Source organism: Mustela erminea, chromosome 9, assembly GCF_009829155.1.
Source record: "Mustela erminea isolate mMusErm1 chromosome 9, mMusErm1.Pri, whole genome shotgun sequence".
NCBI classification, from domain to species: Eukaryota; Metazoa; Chordata; class Mammalia; order Carnivora; family Mustelidae; genus Mustela; species Mustela erminea.
The window spans coordinates 190,162-212,740 of NC_045622.1; positions in this window are offsets into that span (position 1 = coordinate 190,162).

Below are 22,579 nucleotides of genomic sequence, written 5' to 3' on the forward strand. Positions count from 1 at the left end.
TTACCCCAGAACATCTCAATGTGAATGTCTCTAGAACAAGAAGAGCCAGATACGGCTGTCTGAACCGGAGATGGTTCAGTTCTCTCGTCAGTCTGCTGTGCTCAATCTGATTTGGCACATTATTCCAAGAATGTCCTTTTCTGGCAGTTTGTCTGGTCCGGGACCGGGTCCCAACTCACCCACTGCATTCACACAGCAAGTCTGTCTCGTCCCCCTTGATCTAGAACAGTCCACCAGGGCGTTGGCCTTTCGCAGATGTAGGTCAGTGATTTCTGCGGAAAGACCCTTAGTCTGGGTATGTCTGACACGTCCTCATCATTACGTGGACTTACGCGTGCCGGTTAGGAGAACCACAAACAGGGTGACATGCCCTGCTCCGTGGGTGGTGTCCAGAGTCCAGTGCTGTGACTGCTTCGTCGTCACGAGTCCTGGTTAAGGTGCTCTGCTCCTGGTTTCTCCTGCCAAGTTATGGCTCACTCTGTGATTCGTAAGTCATCTGCAGAGTGACTCCTTGAGTCTGTGTGAATAAATACCTTGGTCCTTGCCAGACTTACACCCACGAGTCTGAACACACACGGGTGACTCCTGCTTGCAGCAGTTACTGCCTCGTGGTCACCAAACAATGGTGTTTCTAACATCATCATCCTTCTATAGTCATGTGCTGGCATTTGGCTATTGAAGGACCACTTTCTTCTTTCCTTTCCAGCCGCTCACTATGTTTCATGAACTCATGTAGTTTATTCAAAGTGTTATTATCCATTATTGTCATTATTTATTTTGATGTTCAAATGGCCCTAGATTTGGCCCTTTTGTGTGGGTCTTTTTAAAGTCATTACTCCAAGGACGCCTGGGTGGCTCAGTCGGTTGGGCGTCTGCCTTTGGCTCAGGTCGTGAGTCGGGAGTCCCTGGATCCAGTCACACCTCGGGCTCCCTGCTCACTGGGGAGTCTGCTCCTGCTTCTGCCCTTCACCCTGCTTGTGCTCTCTCTCACTCTCTGTCTCTCTTTCAAGCCGCTCAGGTAAGCACAGGGCGATAGAGACAGGACGGACCCCGAACTACAGTCCGGCCCTTCAGGAAAAATTGGCCGTCCCATGGTAAAAATGAATTGTCATTTGTTCAAACAATATACAATGCATTGTAGACATTATACATTCAATATATAATGAATAACCTTATGCAGGTGTGTTTTCCTGCTTCCGGGTAATTCCTAGAAGGAAATCTGATAGACCAAAAGCAAACCCAGAGTTGCTGAGTTTCTCGAATCTAAAAACCTGGGCCTCAGTTCACTTGGATAAAACTTAGGAGATTACATGTTCAAATTCTTTTTTCTGACCCGTCCGCCCCTCACCTTCCCAGACTCCAGATGTGTGTATGTTATTCTGAGCTATGTCGTCCCACAGATGCCTAAAGCTTTGCTTATTTTCTTCCAGTCTTGTTTCTTCTTCTTCAGGTAAGATGTTCTCTATTGGTCTGTCTTTACGTTCTCTGTTCTCTTCCTCTGGCGTCTGGACCCTGCTGTTAAATCCGTGCAGTGACTTGAGAACCTCAGATGCTCTGTCCTCTCCATCAGCACTTCCCCTACCCTGTGGCTGGGGCAGCCGCTTCAAAACCCTTGTCTGCATCATTCCTGCGCGTCCACTTTCCCTTAGAGATGGGTCACGCTTTCGTGGTTCTTTACTTACTAATTTTGGATTGTATCCTGGGAAGACTCTGGAATATTATGTTTTGGAGACTCTGGAAAGGCCTGCTATTTTTTCTTTTGAAAGCAATTTACTTGACTGAAATTATCTTGTAGACTTTCCTGTTTGCAGCTCAAATCTCAGGTCTGTTCTTGTCAGTCTCTTTATGCACAGTTCAAGGGCCAGCCAAAGTCTTGGCCACCGTTAACTCACGTAATTTGAGAATCTCCCCACTCTGGCTCTCTTTCCAGGAATTTCCTTGACTTCCTGAAGTTGCCCCTACTTCTGTCCTCAGCTCCACTGGCCATAAAAGTTATAGGACACTGGGGGCTTGCCCACCCTACTGCCAGCTGCTGTGGTCTGTCCACAGTTAAAAGCCATGAAAGGGAAAACCTTAGCCCATGTGGGCCTCTTCTTTCAAGCTTTCTCTCTGACTGAAGTATTCATTCCCTCTCAGTGCCTTTGTGTATGTTTTGTATTGTGCCCAGAGTTAATCATTGTTACACAGAGCAAACTGGAAGCGTACGAAATTCAGTGTGTTACATAGAAAGAGGCATATCATGTTTGAACTGGGAAAAAACAAAGCAAGGAGGTGACCTTGAGAGAAGCCAGTGGAAAATGGCACATGATTTGTAGGGAAATAGTGGTTCAGTGAAGGAAGGAGTCTTCCCTGTTTGGGGTGGGGGGCAGAGGACAGTGGCATGGTTGAATCTTATCAGATCTGGATTTTGAGTCATAGTTAGACGATGTCCGACATCGTGTAGGGAGAGTTCACTCTTCTTAGTGCCTGTATGATTTGATCTTGATGTCTATAGATCTGGTCCATTTTGAGGTTTGTTCCAGCGCACGGCCTGAGAGACGGACTCCCCTCTGTCTTCCTCCCCATGGCTGTCCACTCACCCCAGCAGCATCTATTAAAAAGTTCACTTTCTCCCAGGCATCCTACCACCTTCCTCGCAGAGTCACTCTCCGTGCATTTGGCCCAGATTCGCTCTTCTCTTCCATTCGTCTAGTCATTCATTCATACACGAGTTCCAAACTCTTAATAATAGAGGATTTATAATATATTTTAATATATTGTCCAGCTAGTCCCTTTTCTTAGCTTTTCTTTTCTGTATGTTCCTAGCCATTCTTGTGTGCTCATTTTCCTATATGAACTTTGGTATCTACTTTTTGAACTCCATTAAAAAAAAAAAAGACTTGCTTGTATTTTTATTGAGATCACATTAAATTTATAATTTAATTTAAGCAAACCTGACCTATTTGCAACTCTGAGGTATCCAAATGCAAGGGTTGTCTTTTTTTATTTATTCCAATGCCATTTGTCTGGCAGAATTGCTTTAAGGTTTTTTTCTGGCTGAGCACATTCCTACGTTTAAACATTTTTATCTTCTTATTTTAAATACGATTAATGTTCTGTTAGGTTATCTAAATAGTTACTTTGCTTACAAGAACTCCATTAATTTCTATGTTCTTTTGTCTGGATACCTTACCAAATTCTTTTCTTATTTTATTTATTAATTTTTAAAGATTTTATTTATTTATTTGACAGACAGAGATCACAAGTAGGCAGAGAGGCAGGCAGAGAGAGGAGGAAGCAGACTCCCCACTGAGCAGAGAGCCCGATGCAGGACTCAATCTCAGGACCCTGGGATCATGACCTGAGCTGAAGGCAGAGGCTTAACCCACTGAGCCACCCAGGCGCCCCTCTTTTCTTGTTTTAGTTTATCATACGTGATTTAGAGTTCTCTGGGAATACCGTATCATTTGAAGTAGAGATAGCTGTTCTATTTTTTTTCAAATTCCTATGAAATTGTAGGAATTTGATTAGTTGATTCCTATTGTATAATCGCATTGACACCAGCGCACCGTGAAATATGCATGTAGGTACGTAAATACACGTGTGTGTGTTCATGTGTGTCCTTAAGAAAATATCTATCAATTCCTGTTTCCTGAAGGTTCTCGTTTTTTTTTAAAAAACAGAGGGCTTCCAAGCAACTACAGAGATAATATATGCTCTTTCTTCTTAGGTTTATTACTGTCTTTAACGGACATCAGGGACATCTGGCCGTTGGACTGTTTCTGCAGTGGAATAGTCCCAATTCGTCGCTGTGTATGACTTTCTAAGTACGGAGCGTGATTTTGCTACTAATATTAGTTAGGATTTTTTCACCAAGGTTCCCAAGTGACACTGACCTGTGACATGGTTTTCTCGTGCTATAAAAGTAGATGTTTTGAAAAACACGCAGTTTCAACGAAGGGTACGTTTATGTGAGATAGTTTTGGTGCTAAAAGAAATTATGTTACTTTTTACAAAGCAGATATTAGTTAACAAGTAAATTAGGTGTTTGGTGATGAGGAAGTTATGTTTCAAACATTTTGTACCGTAACATCGTAGTTTATAAACACTACAGAGTTGTGAGTTCCTTACTGTGTTTCAGTGACATATTAGGAAATGGATTGAGGGTTTGGCTGTATTATCTTTTTTTTTTTCCATTTAAAATAGGCTCTTTACTCACTAGTAAGTGACATTTTGCATAAAATGTCATTTTCCCATGGACATAACCCTGATGTTAGGCAGAAATTACTAGTATAACAGTTCTCAATAATAAGACCTCAGAATGCATAAAGCAAAAAGCAATAGATCTACGAACAGAAATCCGCAATCTCAGAGATTTTAACAGGTCTCCCTTGCTATTTGATATGGGACATCCTTCTTCATGAAAAGGTACAAGAATTAAAGCAGATTTGGCAAAGTTGACTAGTAGTCGTGTGTACAACAGCACACTGGAGCCGGGACCAGCCAGCTGGGCCAGACCATGCCTGTGAACTGCTTCTGAGTGAGATGTGACCCGAGAATGGCTTTCGCATTTTAAAACGGTTGCGAAAACATAAAAATAAGGACAGACGTGCTACCAAAACCACATGTAGCCCACAAAGCCTCAAATACATGTGATTTGGCTATTCGTGCAGAAAGTTTGCACTAGACAGACTACAAGATGCACTCTTGCCTAAGTCCTTCATATTATTAAAATATCAAAGAGGAACTCATAATGGAAATCGGAATGGGGTTTTTAGTAAGTGACAAAAATGCTGCTGCATCTCCTCAGAATGTGTCCACTAAACCCTATTTGGTTTTCCTCCTCCTGAGCCTGCAAGAAAAGAACATCTGTCAGATTGTTCTGCTGTGATGTCGGGTGTTGTGACTGGCTGTGAGGGTTCTAAACACTTGTGCACACTGGCCGACTCTTCCAGTCGATCTGGGAGATCTGCTGCCCTCACCTGGAGTTGGGATCAACCTCAAGGACTCACAACGGTTACAAGGCAGCAGGGGCAGGAATATACAGCCGCCAGGGGTTAGGGTTTGAAGAGGCCTCGCCATGTCCACCAGTCCTTGTGGGCCCCTTATCCACATAAGTCTGGATACCTTGGGAACTCTGGACCACCAGGAAAGGCCCCACGCAGGCTGACCAGCTGACCCCTGGCACCACCAGCCAGCCGACCCTGTGAAGACACTCCTGCTTTCAGCCCCTGGTCTTGCAGTGACTCCCAGCCGTCAAGTAGCTGAATGCCCAATTCACAGAAGGAGGGAATGAAATAAGACAGTGATTCCATGGGCGGTTGGTTACACCGCACTGGTAATGAGGACTCTAACCAGTGGGGTACAGGTGGGCATTAACTATGCCATTTCTAGACCAGCCCCAAGTCCTTACTGCTGAACTGTCTTCCACAGTGACTCTGTCCGTGAGGCTTGGGGTCACTCTAAGGCGGGAAGAGCCTGGATCCTTGAGCAGCCACCAAGGAGCCACTGGAGGAGACCGGCCAGTGAGAGCTGCTTGACCTACCTTGGACTCACACTTGAGTGAGAACCAGATCTTCTCTGTGCTGAGCCCTGATGCCAGACTAATAGCCCGTTCTACCTGACAACCACAAGTACATTCTGTAGTGAGGGATGAAGTTAAAGCAAAATGTCGGGGAGAATTTGCCTTAAAATCATGATATAAGACGCAGAGTGCTGAAACTTAGTGACCTGCGGCATCCATCTCGAGGTGTAATAAAGACGAAAGCAAAGTAAACTCCAAAAATGCAGAAGAAAAGAAAGAGTAAGAACAGAAAACAAAGGAATAAAATTCAATTATAGAATTATACAATTAAAAACAATTTTTCTAAATTAATGAAATTGGTAAATCTAAAGTAAGACTTCAAAAGAAGGGAAAAGGCAGAAGAAAGCAATTTCTAGAATTGGAAATGGAGACATCACTGCAGACAGCAGCCCGGTGCGGGGAGGCTAGGCTTAGGGGGGTCCCCTCAGCAGGCAGGAGGGTCCCTGGCTTCACACAGAGTGGAAACCACGTGTGAGCCAGCAGGAGGTGACGGCAGAGGTTACTGAAGACGAAGAGAGCGTCTGGGAGACCCGGGAAAGGTCTCATCTTGCTCAGGGTCTGGGGTTCTCACCGAGGACGGTGACCTGGCAGACCCGTCCTCTCAAGCATCCAGGAACCCGTCAGAACAAAGACAAGAGCCCAGGTGTCCCTCCCGAGCCGCTCGTTCCCTGAAGCCGGGGTCTTGGCGTGGAGATGTCTAGCTCTGGATGTCTCACGCTGGCAGTCTGGGCGAGGGTGTGAGAGCTTCGGCGGGTCCTCCTCACCGGGTCTTTCCACAGATACTGGCTGTTCTAGAGACTCATTCACTCCAGATCCCTTACAAGGAGGATGAGCTCTGTTAGCTTCCTGAGGCCTGGGCCGGGGGTGTGTGTGTGGGGGTGGGTGGGTGTGCAGGTCTTTGCACGAGCAGAAGCCGGAGAAGGGGCAAAGGAAGAAAATAGCTTTTTCCCTCATGGGTCACCCGGGTTTCCCTGTTGCAATCTGCAGACATGAAGAAATCAAGGGAAAATATCATAAACAAGGCTATACCTGTGTGAAAGCTGAAAAAAATCCTAGAAAAGTGCATCTTATCAAAACTAACACAAGAAGAAATAAGGACTCTTACAAGTCTTCTATTATTAAAGAACTGAATCCGTATTTAAAACTGTCCCATAAGGAGAACAGTACAAATGACCACTGGAAAACTGTGCCAGACATTTTGAGACGCAGTGAATCCAGTCTTAAACCAACTTATCCACAGAGCAGTAGGAGAGGGTATGCTTTTCAATTAGTGTTCTTGGAGCAACAGTCTTTTTTTTAAGATTTTATTTATTTATTTATTTATTTGAGAAAGAGCGAGAGTGCCTGCCTGCAGGGGAGCATGGGGAGGAGTGCAGAGGCAGGGACAGCGACAAGCAGGCTGCGTGCTAGGTGCACAGCCCAAGTGGGGCTTCATCGCAGCAGCCGGAGATCACGACCTGAGCCAGACCAGGAGTCGGAGCCTTAACCAACAGTCACCAGATGTCCCGGGAGCAGCATAGCCTTAATATCAGGACAGACGGGACGATGTAAGACAAGACTACAGGCCAGTCTCATCTGTCACTGCGCGGCCACAGAGCTCCAGAAGTCTACCCAGAAGCCCGAACACATAAGAACAAGCCAAACACAAAAATTCCTAAAAGTTGGGGCACCTGGGTGGCTCAGTGAGTTAAGCCTCTGCCTTCGGCTCAGGTCATGATCCCGGGGTCCTGGGATCTAAGCCCCGCATCGGGCTCTCTACTCGGCGGGGAGCCTGCTTCCTCCTCTCTCTCTGCCTGCCTTTCTGCCTCCTTGTGATCTCTGTCTGTCAAATAAATAAATAAATAAATAAATATTTTTAAAAAAAATTCCTAAAAGTCCTTGTGCATTGTGAACACGTTGACTTGATCCTAGAAATGAATAGAAGGGGGATTTAATGTTTAAAAATCAAACAAGTTGTTTGTTGCATTAATACTTGAGAGGAGAAAACTCACAAGACCATTTGTCATCTGTTCCTGTTTGGGGTTTTTATTCTCAGTGAAGGATCGGGGACGTGGGTGAAGACTTTCCGAGAGAGTTCCAGTCTTGCCCCTGCTCCTGTCTGTGCCTTCCGCCCGGCAGTTCCCAGCACTAGAGGGGCGGAGCTGGTTTCGATTCGGAGCCCGGAGCCCGGCTCGGAGACGTCCTGTGGCCAGGGGCGTCAGCAGGTGTGATTCCTTCCAAGGCCTGCTGGTGTGGCTCTGCTTTTCTGTCCTCTCTTCCTTCCCGCAGACAGACCCAGGGTGCTTCTGCCTCCGCCCTCCATCTGGAAAACCCTCCATGGAGGGGTCCGCCCGCCCACTTCTCACCTTCATCCACATCTCTGCCTACTTGTTGTCTCATCAGAGAAGTCTTCCCTGAATAGAGAAACCGTGTATCCGGGAAAGAAAAATTCCAGACATCACTCTCTAATCTGTTTTCCCAGTTTCTTCGCAGTAGCTAATGCTGCTTGGCCCCTTGGCGGTCTCCTTGGCTGAGTTATGAGAGCCACGAGTGCAGGTACGTTTTCTGTCTAACCACGGAATCTTTAGCACCTGGAATACTGTCTGGCTCCTGTAATTATATAGTTAGTATTCAAGTGTTATTTGCCATCTTGTAAAAAAAAAAAATTTTTTTTATTTATTTATTTGACAGAGAGAGACTGAACATGAGCAGGAGGAGCGGGAGAGGGAGAAGCAGGTTTCCCACTGAGCCGGGAGCCCCGGAGCTTGATCCAAGGACCCTGGGTTAGATCGTGACCTGAGCTGAAGGTAGACAATAATGCACTGAGCCACCCAGGCACCCCTGTTATTTGCGCCTGGGTGGCTCAGTGGGTTAAGCCGCTGCCTTCGGCTCAGGTCATGATCTCAGGGTCCTGGGATCGAGTACCGCATCGGGCTCTCTGCTCAGCAGGGAGCCTGCTTCCTCCTCTCTCTCTCTCTCTCTGCCTGCCTCTCTGCCTACTTGTGATCGCTCTCTGTCAAATAAATAAATAAAATCTTTTGAAAAAAAAAAAAAGTATGCCTTGGATCCTGCTGATTGAATCTCTTGAACCTTTATTGGTTCAGGAAGACATAACGCACTAAAGCGGGTATGTGTTGGGACGGGTGGTGAAGGAGGAATGGAGCATGGCGAGGGAGCAGGGCCGGCTGACGACAAAGCAGCAGCTGACCCCTGTAACCTCCGCACCCCCACTCCTGGGTGGGATCTGTGCGACCTTCTGCCCCGAAGCTCCCCACTGTCTTCAGGTTAAGGCCTTGCTGGAAGGAAAAGCAACCTTAACTTGGCAGTGTGCATTGCAAGGCCTCAGGTACCCTGTGAGTCTTCTTTAACATATGAAAGTTCTTTCGAAAATCTCCCCAACCCCATAGCCACCCCTTGCAACCCTGGGGACAGCAGCTCTTTCTGCCTGTGGGTGGGCCTGACCCCTGCTTTAACAAAACCACCATTTTGCACCCAAGACATCTCAAGAATTCTTTCTCGGTCCTCAGGTCCAGACTCAACCCCACGGAACCTGACCTATTCAAAAACCCATCAAGAAGTTGTTAGAATTTAGAACAGTCACTTAGAATGTGATTAAAAGAGTATTTAGCCAGAAGGTACTTAATCATGACAAGTACATATTTGCCGTTAGTCTTTCCAGCCTTCATGCTCACACGGAGAGGACCATGAACTGAATTTCATAAAAAGTTGTAAGACGCAATAGAATACAGCTCTTTGGAGAATTCTTTCTTTCTTTTTTTTGAAAGATTTTATTTCTTTGAGAAAGAAAAAGCAGGAGCAGGGGGAGGGACAGCAGCAGAGGGAGAGGCAAGCTCTCGGCTGAGCAGGGAGCCCGATGCGGGACTCGACCCCAAGAGCCCGGGATCATGACCTGAGTGGAAGGCAGACGCTTAACCCACTGAGCCACGCAGGGACCCTTGGAGAAGTTGAAGGAGGTTTGAAGGAACAACTCAGAAAACAGAATGAGTAAGAAATCCAAGCACGGATGAAGAATTGATGTGCAAGGAAAAAGAGCGAAGGAAGCATCCTCACTCCGACAAAATGTGTGTGTGTGAAATGACCACCAGAGAAACATCCGGACTCGGAGCCACGACATAGGGATCTGTGAAGTCCGGGAATTAAAGAAAGGAAATGTATGAAACTGCCTCATTTTCTTTAGGCAGAGCCAAGCATTTAGATGCCAAAACTGTGTGTGCGTGATTGGACTTGGGCAATAATGGGGCAGGTGATAAAGCGTGCGTGGTCAGGACTGTCGTGCCCCAGTAACGGGTCCGTAATTAAAGGAGCGAGACTGATACAAAGCGAAGGTCAAGCAAAGCTTTCAAGCATCAAGAATCTAACCGAACGTTCGGGGACGCACCTCTTACAAGCGAGGGCGACCCTTCTGTTTCACAGACTAGCTTTTAAGGGCAAAGGCCATGCGGTCAGGCCTGGCCACGCACAGGTGGCCAAGGAGCTTGTAACACACACAGGAAACTCCACAGTGATGCTAGGTGACCAGCTGAGTTACAATTTACCCTAGTAGACGTTTGACCCAGCCTATCACACCTTGGTTGGGATTGGCGCCCAAAAGGCTCTGCAATGCGGGGCCCATACTCCTTGGTAACTGGGGAGACAGTATGCGTCCCCCCACTGATCGGATGTCTCCACCTGGCCTGACCCACCCTTGTATCTGGGCTTTGTTACCTGAAGCTGGTTTCCAGGACTTGTCTCCTAGTAAATCCCCTGGGGGAAAGGGAGCAGGGGCAGTTTCTAAATAGGTCCTTACAAGGACATGGTAGTGTGTCTGTGGAAATACACTTGGAGAAACAAGAAATAGATGCTCAACAAAAGCCGAATTCTGAGAACTACTGTCAGTGACTCAGAGGGACAGCCGGCTCCTTCCTACCACAGATGTTTTCGTAGCATTAGCAGAATGACTGGATGTTTGAAAAGGGGGGAAACTGTGTACAGCAGGATAAATAGCTTGCCTGAGTGAGCCCAATCGGTGGAGGCTATTTTTAGTCTGCGATTCCGCCCTGTACGTCCCCTGGGAGTTGGAGGGAAACATGGAGAGAGAAAATTTGTTTTTTTTCCCAGCTGAATGATACCAAGATATTCCTGAAATACATTTGAAAAGGCTTTACATTCCAAAGACAACTTAGTTTCTGTCAGTCACAGAGAAAATAAAAAGGTGGGAAGTTTATTTTTGTAACACATTTCCTCCAGTGGGCCCTCTTTGGGTGACCTGTGTCTTGCTGGAGGGAGTGGAAACAGATAAGGAGGTCAGCTCTAGGAGTTAATTAAACTGTTTTAAGTCAGAACAAAAAAAAGTGGGCTTTTTTCAGCCTGGGAAAAATTCTTTTTAATTTATATGTCTGTATATCTCTGATCAGCCCCTCAAATTCAAACCCAGATGGTGCTCATTTCTTTAAATGTATTCAGACTCCCAGTTTCTGGTCTAACACTTAAGGATCTTGGAAGTTACCACTTCAGCCTAACAAGCAAAAACTGAGAAAATGGGAAAATCAACAATTCTTCGATTCATGAAAGAAGGGAGATCGCAGGGCAGTCCTCCAGAGAATCGCAGTTTGCCAGAGCAGAAACCCCGGTGGGACCCAGTGCTGAGAGAGGAAAACAGGATCTGTAATTAACAGCTTGCTGGAGGCCCAGCGAAGCGAAGTCTGGGAAACACGAGCTCCAGCAGAGACGGCCCGCCTGACTGGTGTGAGCTTTACCTCCCGAAACCCCCCCAGAGGGGAGGGGAACCATGAGAGACTATGGACTCTGAAAAACAATCTGAGGGTTTTGAGGGGTGGGGGGTGGGAGGTTGGGGTACCAGGTGGTGGGTATTATAGAGGGCATGGATTGCATGGAGCACTGGGTGTGGTGAAAAAAAATAAATTAAAAAAAGAAAAGAAAAGAAAATTAAAAAAAAAGAAGATGCCCCAGTGCTTTCTACAGGGGGAGGGGAAAAGCAGCCCTTGTAAAATAGGGCAATGCACTCCGTTCTTAAAAAGGTTGCTCCTTTCCAGCAGAGCTTCCCCTGCTAGTGGCTTATCAGACCGTAAGTCTGTGGCAGAAGGAAGGTCCCAGCTCCAGCCCCGTCTAGCTGCCTGTCTGACCCAAGGGGAGAAGAGGGAGTGGAGAAGTTTGTGTGGGGTTCACAGCCAGAAGCAAAGGCTCAGTGAGAGACTTGAGACCGTGTCACAGGACAAGAGAACAACCGCATTACTAAAAACCTGTTTGTAACAGTTTATTTACCTATGGATGGCCAACTATCAATTAAAAAAAATAGCAAGTCACACTAAAAGATGAAAACAACCAAAACAGAAGTTTGAAGAGGCAGAGTAAACGTCAGAACCAGACTCAGATACGGTAGGGATGTTGGGATTATCAGACCAGGAACATGAAAGAGCTATGATTACTACGCCAAGGGCTCTAATGGATAAAGTAGACAGAATATGAAAACATACGGCAGTGTAAAAATAGAGATGAAAATTCTAAGAAAGAATAAAAAAGAAATACTAGAAATCAAAATCACTAACAGAAACGAAAAATGGCTTCCATCGGCTTACTTGTACACCGGAAGCAGATGAAAGGGGGAATCTCTGCTTGAGACGATCTCAGTAGAAACCTCCAAAACCAAAAATCGGAAGAGAGCAGGGAAGAACTGTAGGAAATCTGCAGAAGCTGTAAGTTCTGCGTAATGGGAATTCCAAAAGGAAAGAAAGAGGAAGGAGACACATTTAAACGTCAGGAACTGAGAATTTCCCCACATTAACGTCAGACGCCAAACCCAGATTCAGGGGTCTTAGGGAACATCAAACAGGGTAGATGCCTCCAAAACCACACCGAGGACCTAATTCTCAAAGCACAGAAAATTAAAGATAAAAAGTACTGAAGGAAGGGGAGGGGGGAAGAACCACCTCACTCAGAGGAGCAAAGACGGAATGACATCCAGCTTCCCAGATGTCGCACAAGCAAAGACAGTGAAGTGAAATCTTCAGGCTTGAGAGATGAAAACCACCAAACTAGAATTTTGTACCCTGTGAAATTATCCCTCCAGAGTGAAGGAAACTAAAGAATGTCTCAAATAGAAACTGAGAATTAAGTTAATTGGTAGCGAGCCGACGTGCCTTGCAAGGAATGGTAGGGGTTGTTTAGGTAGGTAGAAAATGAGATTGGTCAGAAATTCAGGTCTGTATAGAGAAAGGAAAGTCACTGGAGGAAGAATAAGAGAGGATAAAATGAAGACTTTTATTTCTCTTATTCCTAATTGATCTAACAGGTAACAGTTTGTTTGAAATAAGAGTAGCAACAGTGTATTCGATTACTTATGCTTGTGTGTATATAGGTGCTTATGGATGAGCAGAATGAGTGGCCACAATGATGCAAGGGATGAAAGGCAGAAATTGGGGTTACTTGGTTATTATAAAGTCCTCATATCTGCCCGTGAGGTGGCACTGGGTAACTTGAAAGTGGACTAGTCCTGGGGTTCCTGGGGGGCTCAGTCGGTTGAGCATCTGCCTTCAGCTCAGATGAGGATCCCAGGCCCTGGGATAGAGTGCCCGTTGGGCTCCCTGCTCACTGGGGAGTCTGTTTCGACCTCTGCCCCTCCCCCTGCCCATGCTCTTGCTCACTCTCCCTTCTCAAATAAAATAAAAATAAAATCTTTTTTTAAAAAGTAGACTAGCATTAATCATAAATGTATAACATAAGCTCTAGAGCAACCACTAAAAAAAGGAGAAACTGTAAGTCATCAACAATAATTATAATATAATTAATAATTATAATTATTAATTATAATATAATTAATAATATGTTAAGGGTCACGTATCAAGTGTTCTTTCAAAATAAAATAAATTTAAATTAAAATAGAAGAAATATAATTGATATGCTAAGAGAAGAGGGAAAATAGAATCATATAAATTGCTCCATGAAAACCACAAAAGACAGAAAAACAATGGAAGACAAAAGCAGGACCCAAGAGCATGAACAACAGACAAAACCAATACAGCATGGTTGATGTTAGTCCAACTGTATAAAAAAATCACTTTGGACATCAGTGGTCTAGGGGCATAAATTAAGAGAGATTGTGAGCGTGGATCAAGAAACAGGACAGAATGATATCCCCTGTAAGAAACCTGCCTTAAGCACAGGGACACGTACAGATTAAAAGGGTGGAGAATGACGTTCCGTGCTAACACTAATCCAACGGAAGCAGGACCTGCTGATCTCGGACACAGCAGGTTTCAAAATAAGGAGAGTCACCAGGAACAAAGAAGGAGATTATATAGTGATTAGAGATTGGTTTTCCAGGAAGACCTAACAGTCTGCCTAGCAGACGATCACTAGAGTGCTGGAGGTAAGCACTGGACAGAAGGGCAGGGAAGATCCAGCTGGGGAGGCCGGGGCCTCTCAGAAACGAGCAGCTTCAGCGGGTAGACAGCCACTGAGGGCATGGCTGACCTCGGCAGCGTGGTGCGGCAGACATTCACAGACTCCCTCTGGCGACAGCAGAACATGCACTCTCCTCAGACCCCCATGGAGCGCACATTGGGAGAGACCGCAGACTGAGCTAGAACACACACTTTAGGCACTCTGAAATTATTTAAATCGTATAATGTCTGCTCTCAGACCACAGTACAGTTAAAGTAGAAATCGCTAACAGCTAGAAAATACTCAAGTACTTGGGGATTAAACAATACACTTCTTCTTTTTTTTTCCCCTCAATGCCACCATTTTTTTATTATGGTAAAATAAACAGAACAGAGAACCTAGAAATAGAGCCTTGCAGTTCTAGTTATGTGATCTTTCACAAAGGGGCAAAGAAATCTGGGAGAGAAAAAAGAATCTTCTCACCAATGGTGTTGGAACAACTGGACATTTGTCAACAAAGAATTTATACACAGAGGTTTCACACTTCATGAAAAGTAGCTCGAAATGGATCACAGACCCAAATATAAAATGCAAATTACATAATGTATAGACAGTCACATAGGAGACAATCTAGGGCCTTGGAGTTGGTGATCTAAAAATATAGCACCAAAGTCACAGTCCATGAAAGAAAGAATTGATATGCCGGACTTCATGAAAATTAAAATTCTCAGCTCTGCAAAAGACATTGTGAAGAGAATGAGAAGACAAGCCACAGGCTGGGAGACGGTATTTGTAAAAGACAAATCTGAAAAAATACACAATGAACTCTTGGAACTTAACAATAAGAAAACCAACAGCCCAACTAAACAGTGAGCGGACCCCTGCCCTGGAAGATACACAGTTGGAACGGAAGCGTATGAAAAGACGCTGTACTTCAGGTCCTCGAGAAAATGCAAATTCAACACACACAAAGTAACTCACCCTGGAATCCATTGCCAAGTCAAAGAGCAAAACAGTGGTTGCTTTGGGAGACAGTTTTATGGTTTTTTACAAAACCAAATGTGCTCTTACCAAACGCACCAGCAGTCACGCTCCTCGCTTTCCCCGCCCAGACGTGGGAAACGCGTGTCCCCACAGAAATCTGCATGTGCATGTGCGGACACGTAGAAGCCAGCAAGACGTCCTTCGGCAGGTGAGCGGGTAAACGAACTGCGACCATCCAGACAGTGGGGTATCATTCGGCACAAAACCATGAGCCGTAGCCGTGAAAAGACATGGAGGAAACTTCAATGCGTTTGACCAAGTGAACGAGGCCAGTCTGCAAAGGCCACAGGCGGTGTGAGTTGGAACCCTACGGTCCTCTGGAGAAGACAGACTATGGAGACAGGAAAAAGATGAGTGGTTGCCGGGGATGAGGGTGGGGAGAGGGTTGGACAGACAGAACAGAGGACTTTTAGGGCAACGGAACTCTTATGAACACTATTCTGGTGGGTACATGTCGTTACACATTTGTCCAAAGCCACAGGTGTGTCCCCAGAGTGAACCACAGTGTGAACTATGGACTCTGGCTCATTGGTTACGACGAACGTGATCGCTCCGGTTGGGGGTGTTGACCCTGGGGAGGCTATGCTCATGTGGGGGTGAGGACATAAGGGGAAGCTCTGTGCATTCTTCCCAGTTTTGCTGTGTACCTAAAACTACTCTAAAAGGTAAAGTGTATTTTTAGAATACATGTTGATTTCTCTTTGGTGTCTGGAACCATCGGAGAACACAAACGTGGACCATCCACAGACTGCTTTTGGTTTGCCGGGAAAGCAAACACAGGACAGCATCTGTGAGGAGGCAGACAGGGGGTGGGGAGATGTCTGCGGGGAGACTCAGTCTCCTCTAACATCAGAGGAGACATCGCAAGGTCAGGAGGCCGGCTGCCAGGACGTGCGGAAGCGGGGTTGAGGGGGTAATTCCCAGGTGTTCCAGGACGAGGGAGTCGCCGATAATTTCCAGCAGCGTGGAAGGTCCAGGGGCCCTGGAGAGTTTGGTCTGACTGGGGCACAGTTTTGAAGCAGGAAAGGAATGAAGGGGCTGACTGACTCCAGGGAAACCTAACTTCCTTTCAGAAGTGTCTTCCTGGAGGTTCTTGTTTCTTTGAATATTGTCTAAACTCAAAATCTCTCTTGCTCCCTGCTTAGCGGGGAGTCTGGGTCTCCCTCTGCCTCTGCTGCTCCCACCACTTGTGCACGCTCTCTCTCTCCATCTCTATTTCACTTAAAAATCTTAAAAAAAAAATAAAGGGTTAGTAGTCATTCAGAAAGTAGGAAAATACATTTTCCACAAAATAGTGACATGTATTCTCAAGATTTTCCTGGCCCAGAAGCAAAGGAGGAAGCATTTCCATGTGTTTATCTGTGTACATCGAGGAGACGCGTAAGATGGTCAGATCTGAGATGAAACTACCCCGGATTCCTAAAGCATTCTGTTTTGTGCCCACGTAATGCTTCCTTAATCTAGGACAAACCCCGGACCGGCTGCTCTGTCCCCCACAGTTTAGCAAGGTTTTAACTGGGGCCTGGGCCGGGGCCCCAGAGCCCGGCCGCTGCTGTGATTTAGGGGTGGGATTCCCACTGGGAACCTGAAGGAGGACTCAGTCTCTGAGAGAAACGGGATGAAGTGACGCATCCTCATGGCTAAACCGTGCCCACAGGGGAACCCTTGGCTAACTTCCACTTCTGGTGTGTTTTTCTCATGGACCCTAACGATTTTTAAGAATACAAGTTAAAAACTCCGTGGCCTCCTCCAACAAACGCATGCCACGTTGTGACTCTCTTGTCGAGCTGGATGTCCCCCCACCACGTGCCCATGTGAGGAGCCACGGGAAGAGCCCTGACACACAGTCACGTCCTCGCTGGTTCACAAGCCGAGCATCAGCGAGAGTGTCCGTCTAGAACCTTCCCCATGAGGGACTTCCCGGGGAGTTCATTCTATTTCCTACAATAGCTTCTCTTTCGTATCACAGACTAAGTATTTGTTAGACAATATAAGCAGGTAAAACACCAAAAATAAAAACTATAATCTTAGCAACCCAGAACAACCATTGTTGACATTTGACGTATATGCTTCCAAGATTTTACCTTTCCATTTATACTTTTCTTCCACAGAAATGGCACAGTCCGTAGGCAGTGTTTGTGTCCTTTTTTCCACCTAACCACACGTGGTAAATATCCCCACATGTGATTCAAATATTCTTTCATAACAGCATATTTGATGGATGGGTAATATTCTACTGTATGGCTGTGTTGTAAATTGGGTGGTTTTTTAAAAAGATTTTATTTATTCGTTTGAGAGAGATACAGAGACTGAGACGGAGGGAGAGAGAGAGAGAAAGCTCGTGCACAAACAGAGGGGAGGGGCAGGAGGGGAGGGGGAGGCCAGCTCCGCACTGAGCAGGAGCCTGACATGGGGCTGGATCCCAGGACCCTGACATCATGATCCGAGCTGAAGGCAGAGGTTTAACCATCTGAGCCACCCACGTGTCCCTGCATCGTAATTGTTCAGAATGGTGTCTTAGGATTCCATTAATTTTGTACTGTTTATTTGTAAGCTAGAACTTTTTCAAATATTTGGAAAATGGCTGTCTAGGGGGTTTGAATATTTGAATTTTGTTTATATTTCTCTTTTCATCAGTAAACATGTAAAGCATTCCGTGTAGGTACCAGGTACTATGTCATCCCCAATGAGGACAAAGACTAATACATTTAATAAAGATTCTCCGGAGAGGGGTCACCTGGGTGGCTCAGTTGGTTAAGCAGCTGCCTTCGGCTCAGGTCATGATCCTAGAGTCCCCGGATCGAGTCCCACATCGGGCTCCCAGCTCCATGGGGAGTCTACTTCTCCCTCTGACCTTCTCCCCTCTCATGCTTTCTCTTACTTGCTCTCTCTCAAATAAATAAATAAAATCTTTAAAAGATAAATAAATAAATAAATGAATAAAAGATTCTCCAGAGAAGTTACGCACTTAGTAAGAAATCTTACCCTCTTTAATCTTAATTATATTCAACTCAGAAAATGCTTCATCCATGTTCAGAGATGAAGGTTCAGAGATGAACCTGGATGGAGAATTTTCCAGGCCGGATTTTAAAGAATGACTTGGAGTTAGTTAATTAGGTGAGGAGTGGAAGGAAGAAGTGTTTCAGGCAGAGAAGCGTCTGTCCAAATCCCTCCAAAGCAGAGACAACGGTATTGTCAGGGAGCTCGTTCAGGGTCCCTGGGATCCAAAACACAGAGCAGTACAGGGAAGGCGCAGGGTCGAGTCACGCACAGGGCCTGGGTCTTTACCCTCACGTGTTTGGTGAGTCTTTGGAAAGCTGTAAGCAGGCGAGGGACAGGATTCGGTTCTAGGATGAGCGCTGTTGTGTGCATACAGGAAAAGGACCAGAAGGAAACAGCTTGAAAACATGAACATGGCTAGGAGTCCTGACTCACATGTTCTGTTCTAGTCTTTGAAGAAATGCTGATTTTTCATCTACCACTAGATACCGTCTTCCAAGCCGGCACGGACTGGTTCCAGGCACTCTGGGTTCGATTACATCATCAACCAAAAACCCTCAGGGGCACTGATGCCTCCTCACGTCTTTCCACTCACTCACAGGCCACCCTGACACGTACAGAAATCTAAGGGGTCACTGAGCTGCCAGGAATCCCTCTGAAAAGAAAGACTATACAGCATCTAGGAATATTAAACTCTACTAAAGAATAATAAATTTCCTTTCTGCCAGTGTCTCCTCCATGTTCCTTGGTGTAACCAGAAAACTCTCTGGAAGGTCAGGTCTGCCTGAAGTCTCAAGCAGAACTTGAGTAACGCCCAGATATTGTCAGAGGTTTAGGTCTCTGAAGGCTGTCTGTGTTCTCTCCAGTGTAATCAGGCAAGAAATCTCCAAAGCTCCTGATGGTAGGCATTTATGATCAGAGGGAATCTCTGAGAAGACTTTGAAGATAATCATCTAAGTTCTTTTTCTTTTTTAAAAGATTTTTATTTATTTATTTATTCATGAGAGACAGAGAGAGAGAGGCAGAGGGGGAAGCAGGCTCCCCACTGAGCAGGGAGACCGATGCGGGGCTCGATCCCACGACTCCAGGATCCGAAGGCAGACGCTTCCCCGACTGAGCCGCCCAGGCGCCCCCATCCAAGTTCTGAACACAAAAGGTGGTGTGAACTTCCCCGTTCTCACCTTCCTGACCTTCCCCCTGCTAAGCGCTCAGCCCCGCTAGGCTCTTCAGACGGAAGACTCATCATTGGCCATAAATTCAGCCTATTTGATCAGACCTGACCTTAAGCCATAGTGTTACTGCTTTTCCTCTGAAAAATTTTTTTCTACATTCTCGCTGCTACACTGATGAGACTTTGTATACCTTGTTCAGATAATCTAGGGCTGGATCCCGAAGGAGTTTTTTAGGCTGGAGGAGGTCATTAGACCTACCACAGCCTCTCTTTTTACCTCTCTAATATTTGGTCACTTGAAATACGTTTTTGAAATTTCATCTTAATTTCACAGTTAATGAAATTCCATCTTTTCTGCATGTGGTCCATAGCAAGTGCTCAACTTATTATAGAAACACGCTGCTGATTTTCAGTTCTGTATTGCACTAGGTTTTAATGAGCGATGTTGCACTTTTTTTTAAGACCGACTGACTTACTTTAGAGAGAGAGAGTGGGGGGCGCGGTGGGAGGGAGAGAGAATGTCGAGAGAGAGTCGGGGCTGGATCCCAGGATGCTGAGATCACGTCTGGAGCTGAGACCAAGAGTCAGAGGCTCAAGTGAATGAGTCCCCCAGGCTCCCGGAGATCTTATAAAGCCGCAGATCAATCTTGTTATTCTTTGGCAAAATAAAATCAGGTCCTTACTGTGGCTCAAAACCTTACACGCTATCTCTTCTGACTTCTTTGTACTCCCCCCGCCCCATGCTGCGTACCTTCCCTGTGGCCTGCAGCCCCCTGCCCAGCACTGCTGTGCGGGTCTCTCACAGCCGTCTGTGCCTGTCCCTGTCACAGAGCATGGATTTACCGCCGGCAAACAGGAAGGCAGGTAGCTCAGGGAGTTTGCTCACCTGTCAGAGAGTCCTTAGGGGCTCGTGCTCTCCAAATGGAGCAACAGGGCGTCAGTGGCCCTGCTACTGTTTCCCAGTATCTGCTCTTAGCGAAGAACAAATCTGTTAAGGTCAGAGCATTTCATATTGGACTGTGGCAACGTGGTATAGATTTTCTTGGATTTGTCCAGCAGCTGGGGAGACAGATTTCAATTACCTTACTTATTATTATTTTGCATAAAAACACTACTCGGTACCCTCATTCCTCTGAAAGAGACGGTGGAACCAGAAGGGTGTGGGCACGGGTGGTCGCCAGCCCTGACCACAGAGCAGGGAGGCTGCCGGGTTAGGACAGAGCGCACCTGAGGTCTTGTCCTGGCTTTGTCACTGTTGGGTACACACACCCGGCACCTTGAAGACCGTACAAACATGTAGGTATAATGCACGGGTTACGTGTTAGACGAAGTGTCTTCCATGCCTTTGGGTCTTCTTTCTCTGCACTACGAAGTGAGCATGCTGGATGACTTTGTTTCCAGGCCCTCGGAACTGGGAAGTGGCGTGACCTTAGCTAAGGACGTTTTCTAGGGCTCCTTCTCACCCTTCACACCGAACCCCTTTGAAATTGATAGTTAAACCGACTGCTGAAGGAAAGTGCTTTTAAAGCCTGTGTTTTGCAGTCCATGGATCCGGTAGGAACGGTTCACCTTGATCACAGCTTCAAGTGTCCATTCTGCTAACATAGAAATCTCTCAGAAACGTTTTATGGAATTTTTATTGTGTGGTTCTCCGGCTTACGTTTTGCTTACCTGTTCCCTTCACAATCACGTCTTCGTGTGGTAATCCACGCTCTGATTCTAGAAGGAACAGACTGGAGGGCGCCCCCCCCACCCCACTCACCGTGGGGAGGGGAGTCCAATGGGGTCGTCCTGGCCACACAGACCACAGGAGACGTGAAAGCTGCAGTGGTGGGTCCTCTCAGGTCAGGGGAGCCCTCCAGGGTGGTTCGGAGCATGAGGCTTTCCTCCTGCTGTCCTGCCTTCTGCAGCACCCACACCTGCTCTGGGGCCCCCAGCATGGGGTTCGAAGCCATTCCCAGCTCTGCATTCCCCACTAGTCGTGGTCCCTTCCTTCCTGGCTTCCTGGTCGGACCCGGATCCTGCTCAGCCTGAGGACCAAGAGCCCCAGCAGGGTGCTGGGCGGGAGCCCTCGGCACGGCTCACAGTCTCCTCCAGGTGACGAGCACAGTGGCCCTGAGCTCCCGCTCCGTATCCTCACACTGTTTCTCACACTCGGCAGCCCTCCTGCTGGGGAGGAAACAAGCCCCCACCGTCAGTCGTCCTCAGGGTTCGCGCTGATGACCTACAGACACGTGCTTACAGAATGATGCTATTATGCGAAGATCGCAAATTTGTCCTGCGACAAGTCAGTACTTGACCAGTTCTGTTGGTCAGTCTGCATCATTGTAAAACATGGATTGAAAATGGGAATTCTGTGCTCTGTTTCCGTGTCTCCGCATTCACTTTCTTGGCATGTGTGTCCGAAGCTGACATATTCACAGATTTTTCAGGAGGAGAGTTTATCATTCCTCCGGTGCTGAGCTGGTTGTGCCTCGTTGTCTGACATTCACAGGTGACGTTTACAGAAACCTTGTATGTGAGCTCTCTTGAATCGGGTTTGTCTTCAACAGTCTTGATGGCTCGGGTCTTCTGTTTTCCCCATGTGGGTTCGGAACACTTCACACAGACGGGCTGTGTCTAGGATCCAGGGGCACTGAGAAAGTCCAGCGTCCTGGTCACCCCGACACTCTCAACTTCATTCTGTTTTAAGACCTTAAATATACGTACATCTGCTGTTTCTCTCCCTGAAGCACAAAAGCAAACAACGGTGACCTTTCCCGTCCTGCTGAAGCACAGCCTCGTGCTTTGAGGCTCCCTTCAGGGGGTTTTTGGACATTCCCGCACCAATTCCAGCTTCCTCATTACCTGAATTTACCTGCTCCCATCTGCCTTGACTCTCCCTCTCCTACACGCAGAATTAATACTCCAGGGAAGACTTGAGATTAATTTCTGTGTCTCTGACGTGGTGTGACGTAAGCCATGAACAAGTCATTGCTCTAGCGACAGCCAGCACAGATGCTAGGAAGAACCAGGAATTTGCTCTCTATTTACTGGCGAGGGACAAATCCTTTCTGCTCTGGATCATTGTCGACCAAGTAAGTCCCAAGAAAACGGCTCAAGAGGAAGGAAGCGAGGAAGGCCGGGCTCAGAATCTTTACCTCTGTTGGTCACGCCCCTGTAACCCGCGTCCACCTTTCTTGTTCCTGTTCTCATGTCCCAAAGTAAAGTTATAATATAGGAGCTACTAGTTACCGAGCAGTTGGGATATACCAGGAACTATGTGTATAGACGTATTTACTCAGGTATTTTAGGAATATTATCCTGTCAGAGACTCAAAACCCAAGGTTCCTGTTGGACCTATGTGAGCCCAAAGCCCATGACCCCGGTTACACGGCCGGTCGGTACTTCTTTATCCCAGTCCCAGGGAGGGGCCGGGCGGG